This window comes from Cryptomeria japonica, chromosome 11 (genome assembly GCF_030272615.1).
Source record: "Cryptomeria japonica chromosome 11, Sugi_1.0, whole genome shotgun sequence".
NCBI classification, from domain to species: domain Eukaryota; kingdom Viridiplantae; phylum Streptophyta; class Pinopsida; order Cupressales; family Cupressaceae; genus Cryptomeria; species Cryptomeria japonica.
This window is the reverse complement of record NC_081415.1, coordinates 170,407,026-170,417,882: the sequence shown is the minus strand read 5'-3', so window position 1 is coordinate 170,417,882 and position 10,857 is coordinate 170,407,026.

Here is a 10,857-nt window from a genome sequence, read left to right as displayed (position 1 = left end):
ATGATCTGACCTAACTGGTTTAGGCCTTAGGGTTGGTATAAATTGATGTAAGATCTCATTGTAGATCATGGGTGTGGAATGAAAATATGTCATGGTCATGAAATGTAATATCATATACGAAGGAGATCTGGTCGATCATTGAAGATTGAATTGGCTTTATGTAAGAGGTCAAAGGCCTCCGGTATTGAGCTTAACTGTGACTATAATTGGGCATGGTAGATGCTATCTCTGGCAGTTCATTCTTTTGGATTATTGTCCAATTATCTTGACGTGGTTATAACCTCTCTGTAGTCTGTGAGAAGTTAGAAGTATGCTCAAGGAAGTGCACCTTCCTGCATGTGCAGGTCCCTCATTGTATCATATACTTTCTGCAGAAGTATCATTTGACTATGGGTAGGCTTCCTACCGTGGTTTTTCCCTTTACCAGGTTTTTACATGTACAAATCATGGTGTTATGTGGTATGGTTGCATTGTGTGGATTATTTGTTTTATTCTTGAGTTTTATTGCTTACCAATATCTATTTTTGCTATTCCAATATTCAATTTTTATTTGCTCCAATTTATGTTGTAAAGTGGTTTGATTGCAATAATTTGTTAACAATTGATTCACTCCCCCACTCTCAGGTGTCCACTGGTTATCCTAACAATTGGTATCATAGGTTTGGTCCTATTTTGCATAATCTTAACTGCTTAAGGTAGATCCTATGGCAACTAATCCACCAGCAACTATTTTCAAAAGAGAAATCCCTAAGCTTGACGGGATAAATTATGGGATATGGAAAATCTGAATGGAGACTCATCTTAGATGTCTTGGCAAGGATATTTGGGAGATCACTGAGAAAGGATATACACCTTATGATCTAGCATCTGGAAATCCTACTCCTGCAGACTTGGACAAAAATATTGAGAATGATTGCAAAGCTAGAGAAGCCCTCCTATGTGCACTTACTGATCAGTGGATCATGGGATTGATTGATAAATAATCTGCAAAGGTTATGTGGGATAAATTGCAAACTCTGAATGAAGGTTACCCTACTATCAAAATTGCTAAACTTGATGGTTACCGGGTAAGATATGAGAACTTGAAGATGGATGACAATGAAAGAATTGCTACATTTATGGAAAGAGTAAATGAGATTGTCATGGGATTTTAATGTTGTGGAGGATCTCTGAGTGGAGATGAAATAGCTTCCAAAGTCTTGAGAGCCGTTCCACTGGCTTACAAGTTGAAGGTGACTGCAATTAATGAATTGAGAACAATGGCAAACACTTTAGTTAACAGAGACATTCTGATTGGGAAATTATCTTCTTTTGAGCTTGAAGAATTTGGACCTTTTGGAGCTGCAAAGTGTAAACCTACTTTTCATGCATCATCATCATCTATCGACAAGAGTAATTGGAAAGCCCTATATGCAATAGAATTGGAAGATATGAGGAAAGAGGATGAAGAATTTGAGCAACTTGAAGTCTTATTTTCTAGAAGAGTACCTAAAGGACCGACAGGAAGTGAGTATGAAGGAAAGGCACCTTTTAAATGTTTTGCATGTGATAAGATTGGTCATTTCACATCTAGATGTCCTGAAAAGAATGCAAGATTTAAATAAAGAGTTAAGAAATCATTCGAGCCTAATCAGAACATATATAGATTCAAAAAAAAAAAACAATGCTACATAGCGGATGAGGAAGGAGTAAGTGATGACTCTAAGGATGAACTGACAAAAGACTATGCTAGTGGATCTGAGAATGGAAAGGAATGGGTGTAGACAAGGTTTAAAGCATAATCTTTTAAGTGTTGGTCAATTGGTAGACAAGGGTTTCCAACTTTAGTTTAAAGATAGAAAATGCAAAATCATTAACAAAACTGGTTTGGAGATTGCTACCAGTACTCAGACTGGAGGTAATATCTTTCACCTAAACACTAGTAATAAGACATGTTTGATTTCTCATATTGATGAGAGTTGGCTATGGCATAAGAGGTTGTGTCATGTTAATTTTGATTGTATTGTTATGATCAGTTCAATAAAGGCAGTTAGAGATATACCTAAGATTATGAAGCCTCATAATCTGGTATGTAAGGAATGTCAATTGGGAAAGCAAGTTAGAAGTTCTTTTAAGAGCATAAATGATAAATCTAATGACGTGCTTGATTTAATTCATACTGACTTATGTGGTCCAGCAAGGACCAGAAGCTTTCAAGGTGATAGGTATTTCATGCTAATAGTTGATGATCATTCTAGAATGATGTGGGTGACTTTTCTAAGGGAGAAGTCTGAAGCTTTTGATAAATTCAAGATCTTCAAATAAAAGGTAGAAACTGAAACTGGATTGAAAATCAAATGTCTAAGATTAGATCAAGGCGGTGAGTTCACTTCTCATGAATTTAACAGTTATTGTGAGACAAAAGGAATTAAGAGATAGTTATTTACACCTCAGACTCCTCAATAGAATGGAGTAGTGGAAAGGAAGAATAGAACCATTTTGGATGCAGCAAGAACCATGATGATGAAGCCAAATTGCCTCACATCTACTGAAGAGAAGTAGTGAGTATAGCGGTCTACACATTCAACAGAGTTCATATCAAAGGTGAAACCAATAAGACTCCTATGAATTATGGCTTGGACATACACCTACTATTAAATATTTTAGAATTTTTGGAAGTAAATATTATATCAAAAGGGATGATTCAATTGGGGAGTTTGATCCTAGATGTGATGAAGGAATATTTCTTGGATATTCAAATCAGAGAAAAGCATATAGATGTTATAACAAAAGATTGCAGAAAATTGTGGAAAGCACAAATGTGAAAGTGGATGAGCAATACAAAAATCAATCTATATCATATGACAAGGAACCAACAATGCCTCAACTGGTACAAGACATGCAGACAGTTACACTAGTACAATCAAAAAATTCAACTATGACTGATGAACAAAACATTGATCCTGAAGTTCAGAAGACACCAAGGTATGTAAGATTAAATCATTTAGAAGATTAAATCATTGGAGATAGGAACAAGGGAGTTATGATAAGGAGACTGGAAAATAAAAGGTATGTCTTATTTCTCAAGTTGAACCAGCATCTGTTATTGAAGCTTGTAAAGATAAACATTGGTTAAAGGCTATGGAAGATGAATTAGATCAGATAAAGAAGAATGAGACTTGGACTTTAGTTCCCTGGCCTAAAAATAATAATATTATTGGAACTAAATGGGTTTTTAGAAATAAACTAAATGAGGATGGTCAATTTGTAAGAGGGTTAGTGTAGGATCAAGGAGGACCAAAAAGTGGCGATGTGAAAAAATAGCCTTCCTCACTCGCCTAAAACTGCGAAAATCCGTGTTGACTTTTTTCTTGGCTTGGGTGTCAGTACGCCTTGGCCTGGTAATTACCTATGCAAATCGGATATCCGATTTTTATTTGTAATTTTAATTTAAAAATATATTATATGTTACATATTATATAATATAGAATATATTATTATATTATAGAATATATTATTATATTATAGAATATATTATTATATTATATAATATATATAATGTAATAATATATTATATAATATACACTATATAATATATTATTACATTATATATATTATATAATACTTATTATATAATATATTATTATATAATATAATATAATATAATATAATATAATATAATATAATAATATATTATATAATACGTATTATATAATATATATAATGTAATAATATATTATATAATACATTATTATATTATATTATATTTGTTATTAAAAAATAATTTAAGTATAAAAATTGAATATACGATAAAATCAGATATCTGATTTTCTGAGACTTTTATATTTCGACAGTGACAACCTGTGAGTCATTTTTAACTCACGGGTCGTGCAATTTCATCAAAATCCGATATCCGCTGCACCTGATATCTGGTGTTTTGACAAAAAATTGCTAAAAAATAGATTTAGAGGTAAGAATTTTATCGTTTTGAATCATTTTCATTCATTTTTTGTATTTTTTGTTAATGTTTATTTGATTTTTCATTGAAAATATGGTTTTTTCATTAAAACTAGGTTTTTTTAAATCAAATACCTAATTGTTTAAATTTGTTAACTAAATTTAATTATTTACATTCAATTAGGTTAAAAATGGGGGATAACAATGAAAACACTGACCAACCACAACTACAACAACCAAACCCTCATTTGCCAAACCCCCCCTCAATTCAGGATTTGATTGCACAAAATTTGAATGAATTGAGGGGCATTGTAGAAGTATATCATAGGATCCCTCATCTAAACCCAATGTTTGATTCTCTCACGTCGATCATAAAAAGTATGGAAACCATGACTGAGGAGCACAATGCCGCCCTTTTGTGGCGAGATTCTATGAGGGAAAAATATGCAAATGGCTTGTCGTATAAGGATATCAAGGATCTCAAGATATCCAAAGCCGAAATCGCCTCATTGTTTATCAATCCCCATACTGGTTAGCCTGTAGATCCCAAAAAAACAAAACTTTCTATTAAATGGTGCACAAATGATGGGATTGTGAAAAAAATTTGAGATCGTTGGTGGATGGTTTTCGACAAAACACCCAACAACAATCTTGATATCCCCTTCTATTTCATAAAAAAATTATATGTTGAGTTTGTTTTACACAAACATGTGAACTACTTTGACATCCAACCTTTCCAAGGTTTAGGTTTAGGTATGCCCCAAAATAGACCTGGGGCAGTCAGAGTAGTCTAGGGCCCATATGTCCCCCCTCCTCCTGTTGATCCCCCACCTGTAGTGCAGCATCCTGATATCATTTGTGAGGCGGCTTCATGGACCATATCGGCTATTCACTCTTTGAGTAGCCTTTTGGTTTCTCAGGCTGTGTCAGTAGCTCAGCCTACTCTTGATGGTAGCAATGCATCCGATGTCGTTGACATGTCATCCTCGACTCCACACATATGCATGCCCTATAGTTGTGTCATGTATGGGCACGTATGCTTGGGTCTAGTTGGGTAGCCCATTGATCCTCCTGTGGATAGTGCAAATTATGAGATGCATGATGCACCAGATGTTATTACACAGACTATACCCTGGGGAGTACTCACATGCTAGAGGTGAGGAGGCACCGTCATCATACATTGATGATGTAGTGGTAAGATTTGTATTTTCATAGTTCATGTTATATTTTAATTAAATATTTATAAATTAGATAAAATTAAATACTAATTTTTATTTATATGGTCTATTTAACAGTTGATGACTGAGGATGAGTTGAAATAGATTCAAGAGGGCACCTTATCGGCCATTTCATTTGGCCTTGATAGCTTGATGGTACATATATTATTGCACCTAGTCATTTGTATTTTATTGTACATACATGCTCATCATTTATATTAGTATTAATTAGATTATGTAGTAACTTGCATGTATATCTTAGTTTACTCTTGTAGGGCACAAGCAGCACGAGTGTGGGGCAGTGTGATTTAGGATCTGGTAGTGCAGTTGGAGACAAGGGAAAGGTAATTGAATGCAAATATGATTGAATGAATAGTTTAAATAACTTATAGTGATTATACATGTCTAGACATAGATTGATAGTTTCATATACTTGTTGTGTATATATATAGAGAATTCTTGGCTTCGCATCGTTGATGACTACACCTAGTATACCTGAAGAAGAAGAAGAGATGACTCGAGTAGATGTGTCTTTATTTTATTTTATTATTAGTAGATATAATTTGTTATTATCAATGACAATTATATGCTAACTTGTATCAATGTCATGTTTCTGAACATATGTAGGTTGTGTATGAAAATATTCAAAACATACCTCCTCTACCAAAGACATACATCAAGAGTCCTGCAAAGATGAAGAGGAAACATGGAGATGAGGTAAACATGAATGGTTAAATTATCGTTCATTTTTATGTTAACTTTTTGAATGTGAATTATATAATATAACTAATATTAATCGTGGTTTGTTTTTCTTGTGCAGGATCCTTCAGAGCCGAGCAGTGTGGTGAAGAGGATCAATTTTGATGATCCATCAGCAGCTTAGGTTGTTATAGATAGTTTTGGGATGCTTACATGTCTAGTTAGCATGTATATTCTATATATGGACATGCATTCATGTATTTAGACATACATTTTGTTTCAGTTGCCGTTTATGCCATATTTGTGTATGGACATACATTTGTAATCATTTGACATTTTTATATATATAGAAGTTGATATTCGATCATATAAATTGTTGCTCATCTGTGCGTGGTGTTATCATGGAAATCTTTAATCTTCATTCCAATAATTAACAATGGTTAATAATGGCCATTTAATGAACAATACAATTCATTTCATTTCATCGTAAGTGTTGTTTTTATAATGAACAACATAATTCATTTAATGAACAATACAATACAATTCATTTAATGAACAATACAATTTATGAACAATACAATTCATTTAATCAACAATACAATACAATTCATTCAACGAACAATACAATTTATTTAATGAACAATACAATACAATTCATTTAATGAACAATACTTGATACAATTCATTATTATCCTATGCATGGTCCTATTTTTCCCCCCACCTCAGTCGAATGCTTGGGGTTTCATTAGGGCAGCAATTTTTCGGTTGGCGAAAAAATCATCAGTCTCACTCAATCGAATGTTGTCGCGTGGTCGATTTCTCGTTCTGCTCATCGCGATGACAAACTGTCAGCTCTGACATGTCTAGTTAGGCATTATTACCATATGCATGCTCCTATTCCCCCCCCCCCCCACTTGATCGAACTCTCAAGGTCATACCCTACCAGCGTCGTCCCTTGAGCGCCCTAAGTGCTCAGAATTGTCAAACTTTGACGGGCCCTAACTCGAAATCCATGGCACCTGCGAATGATCCATTTGAACCTACAAGGCCATGAGAGGGGTCCCTACAAAAGCCTATCTCACTTTTTCCAGTTGAACTACGGTTTTATTAGGGCAGCAATTTTTCGGTTGGCGAAAAAATCGTCAATCTCACTCAATGGAATGTTGTCACATGGCCAATTTCTCATTCTGCTCATCACAATGATGAACCGTCAGCTCTGACATGTCTAGTTAGGAATTATTACGCTAAAAATGCTCCTATTTTTTCCCCCCACTTGATCCAACACTCAGGGTCATACCCTACCGGCGTCGTCCCTTGAGCGCCCTAGGTGCTCAAAATTGTCAAATTTTGACGGGCCCTAACTCGAAATCCGTGGCACTTGCGAATGATCTGTTTGAACCTATTGGGCCATGAGAGTGGTCCCTACAAAAGGCTATCTCAGTTTTTCAAGTTGCCCTAAGGTTTTATTAGGGCAGCAATTTTTCAGTTGGCAAAAAAATCATCAGTCTCACTTAATGGAATGTTGTCGCGTGGCTGATTTCTCGTTCTGCTTGTCGCAATGAGGAACCGTCAGCTTCGACATGTCCAATTAGGCATTATTTCCCTATGCATGCTCCTATTCCCCCCCCCCCCCCCCACTCGATCCAATGCTCGGGGTCATACCCTACCGACGTCGTCCCTTGAGTACACTAAGTGCTCAAAATTGTCAAACTTTGTTGGGCCCTAACTCAGAATCCGTGGCACCTATGAATGATTCATTTGAACCTATGGGGCCATGAGAGGGGTCCCTACAAAAGCCTATCTTGGTTTTTCAAGTTTCCCTATGATTTTATTAGGGCAGCAATTTTTCGGTTGGCAAAAAAATCGTCGATCTCACTCAATCGAATGTTGTCGCGTGGTCAATTTCTCGTTCTACTTGTCACGATGATGAACCATCGGCTCTGACATGTCCAGTTAGGCATTATTACCCTACGCATGATCCTATTTTTCCCCCCCACTCAATCCAACGCTCAGGGTCATACCCTACCGGCATCATCCCTTGAGCGCCCTAAGTACTCAAAATTATCAAACTTTGATGGTCCCTAACTCAGAATCTGTGGCACCTGTGAATGATCCATTTGAACCTATGGGGCCACAAGAAGGGTCCCTACAAAAGCCTATCTTAGTTTTTCAATTTGCCCTATGGTTTTATCAATCTTTAGCAATTGAACAAAGAGTTGGCATTGCTCAGTCAATGTATTATTCCTAAAATTTTGGTTGAAAAGTTGTGTAGCCCACAACCGAATGGTTCTTGTTGACCTCTTGCCTTCAAGATTCTCAATAATGTTCTCATCGATTTCAAATAACCATTTTGGGGTTCTTGAAGGTCTTGGATTTGGAATTTGTCTTTCATCCATGAGAGGGTCTTCATTTCTAAAGTAATTAGGTGTTACATATGGTTCACTTGGTTAAGCAATCCCACCTTCAATGTTAAAGTTTTCCACATTTTCACCTCCTATGTCAAAATTTTCCACATGTTGAGCATTTTCATTATCACTTTCAACATTTTCAATATTTTCACTTTCAAAATCTACATTTTCATTTTCAATAACTTGTGGCACATTTTCAAATTCAATTTCCTCTTTAGTTGAAGTAACATTAGCAATATTTAACATACCTTGTCTTCTCCTCTTATGCCATTCTCTATCTCTTTCTCTATACACTTCAATTTGGTCATTTGAAAGTTTTCTTTTGTGTTTAGACTTCCGACGACTACTACTCCCCATTTCCCTCCACAGATATGCTCCTTCGTGATTGACAATGTAAGTTTTCACTTTAAGAATCTCCCAAAAACACAAATTTGTCTCTAGCTATCTGAAAACTCATGATCCTCGACAGATAACAGAATATGCAAACTGTGGGCCATTGGAATCTACAAAAATGGCCCACAAACCCTTTTTTTCTTGGTTTTTTGTACTCAAATCGGATATCCGAATTTTAGTACAAAAATTTTCCTGTTGCCACCATTTATTTAGTAAACTACCACATGACAGAAATCCGATATCTGATTAAATCAGATATCAGATTTTATTAGTCATATTTTAGAGAGAGAGAGAGAGAGAGAGAGAGAGAGAGAGAGAGACCATATCACCTCTAACAACACAAATTGGTGTCTTAAGGGGTCCTATGGTGTCGTTAGGGGTCATATGCTATCCATAGGGGTCATATGGTGTCTTGGGACACCATAGGACCCCTTAAGACACCAAATCATGTCGTTAGGGGTCATATGGTGTCCCATGAACCCTTATGACCTCTTAGGACACCATATGACCCCTAATGACACCATATTGGGTTGTTTTGGGTCATATTGTGTCCTAAGGGGTCATATTGTGGCCTTTGGTGTCCTATGGTGTCATTAGGGGTCATATGGTGTCATTAGGGGTCATATGGTGTCTTAAGGGGTTGTAGTAAAGAATTCATAAATAATTATTTAATTTATAAAAAAAATTTAAAAAAATGTGTCACATCTGAACATGAGTCTAATACTTATCTTATAAATAGTATAAAAAAATATTATGATTTGATTGTGATTAGGGTGGTCAGACATATGTCTACTTCTTTTTTTTTTCCTAAAATTTTAGTACCACTGCATTGAAATTTGAAATTTTCATCAAATAGGATTTTTTTTTTCCAAAAAACAACTAGTAGCTTAGAAACTACATTCAATTTTCTATATATTCTCTTCTTACATATTTTAAAAATAATGTTCACAACTTATTCAAATTTTCATGTCAATTTGCATAACTCTAATTTTCTGAAATTTCATTGCCACTTAAGGGCCTGTTTTGGCACACCATGATCCTGCACATACCCAAGAAACAAGGCTAGACTAGTTTGTAAAGGATATTCTCAAATTGAAGGAATTGATTATGGTGAGACATTTGCACCTGTAGCTAGAATTGAAGTTGTTGGACTATTTCTTGCCTATGCAACATATAAGAACTATAAGGTCTATCAAATGGATGTTAAATGTGCTTTTTTGAATGGTGAACTTGAGGAAGAAGTATGCATTGAGCAGCCTGATGTATTTTCACTGACAAATGACAAAGATATGGTTTGTAGGTTAAGGAAAGCATTATATGGATTGAAACAAGCTCCTAGAGCTTGGTATGCAAAGTTGGATAAATATCTTTTAAAGCTTGGTTTTACTAAAGGCAGTGCTGACAGTAATTTATATTACAAGATCACTGATGATGATATTCTGATTATTGAAGTATTTGTTGATGATATCATTTTTGGAGGAGAAGATAAATTGTGCATGGAATTTTCTAATAATATGAAGAATGAATTTAAAATGTCCATGATGGGTGAAATGAGATTTTTCTTAGGTTTTCATATTACTCAAACTGACAAAGGCATTTTTATCTGTCAAACTAAGTATCTAAGGGATTTGTTGAAGAAGTTTCGTATGGATAATTCCAAACTGGTAAGTACTCCTATGGTGACAAGTGAGAAATTATCTATCAAAGACACATTTGCACCGGTAGATTTGACAAGGTATAAGTCTATGATTGGTGGCTTGTTACATCTAACTCAAAATAGACTATATATTATGAATGTAGTAAGTATTGTTTCAAGATACCAAAGTAATCCTAAAGAAAATCATGAATGTGCAGTAAAGAGGATATTCCAATACTTGCAAGGAACATCAGAATATGGCTTATGGTATTCTAGAGATGATAACTTCACTTTACGTGCATATACAAATTCAGATTGGACAGGAGATATTGATGACAAGAAGAGCACTTCTAGTGGAGCTTTCTTTCTTGGAAAGAAACTGGTTTCATGGATCATCAAAAAATAGTCATACATTTATTTATCTATTGCAGAAGCTGAATATGTTGTAGCAACAACTAATTGTACACAAGTCATGTGGATGAAGCAAATGTTGAAGGATATCAAGGTAAATTTTAGTGAACCGGTATTTATCTACTATGATAACTCTGCAGCTATTGACATGTCTAAG